The following is a 689-nucleotide window of genomic DNA, read 5'->3' as shown; positions in this document are numbered from 1 at the left end:
GGGGGCAGGACACCACCAGATGTTGGAGGGTTTCTGGTTCAGGGCAGAAGGGGCAGTTCTCCTCAGTGCTGGGGTTCAAGTGAGCTACGTGTCTGTTCGTAGCTATAGCTCCATGTACGATCCTCCACTGGAGGTCGGCCATCCGTTTCTCAACAGGAGGCTTGTACAGGAGACGCCAGCTGCCTTCAGGGGAAGAGTCTGAGCCAAACACCTCCGTCCACCTGGACTCCCGGACTCCATCCAGAGAGCGGAGGTTCAGCACCTTGATGCAGCCGAGGTACAGCTGCTTCTTGGTGCAGGAGCTGAAGCTGCCCAGCACTGGAGTCTTCAGGGAGAGGAGCAGGCCTCTGTCCTCGCTCCACTCCCCCACATCAGGACTCACACTCAGTGAGGGAAAGACGTAGTCCTGTCCCTCACACCATTGGTCGGCCATAGTCCTGTTGTGAGCAAACGCCCTCAGAGTAGCGGGCAGCGAGAGCCACACCTTCTCCATCAGGCTGTGCAGCATCCTAGACGACCTGACGCCCGACATCTCAGCCAGCTCGTCCAGAGTTCTCCTGGTGAGGTGACCCAGCTTCACAACGCCAGCCTCGATGAGCTTCGCTCTCAGTGTGGGCGAGGAGAGTCCAGCAACTGGCAGGAAGGCGCTGTGAAACAAAGGCTCCTCAAAGAGCCACTTCCCCGGCCGA

The 689-nt window shown here is 59.2% G+C and overlaps 1 protein-coding gene across 1 annotated transcript in view; it reads right to left on the bottom strand.

Annotated features, from left to right (window-relative positions):
- The window catches only part of LOC111646173 (uncharacterized), an 8,836-nt gene that overhangs the window by 5,500 nt on the left and 2,647 nt on the right, over positions 1 to 689 (bottom strand). The window lies entirely within an intron of this gene.

Source organism: Seriola lalandi, unplaced genomic scaffold (assembly GCF_002814215.2).
Source record: "Seriola lalandi dorsalis isolate HSWRI2012SDOR001 ecotype SW California unplaced genomic scaffold, Sedor1 jcf7180002054966, whole genome shotgun sequence".
NCBI lineage: Eukaryota > Metazoa > Chordata > Actinopteri > Carangiformes > Carangidae > Seriola > Seriola lalandi.
This window is presented reverse-complemented; position numbering and strand designations above follow the sequence as displayed.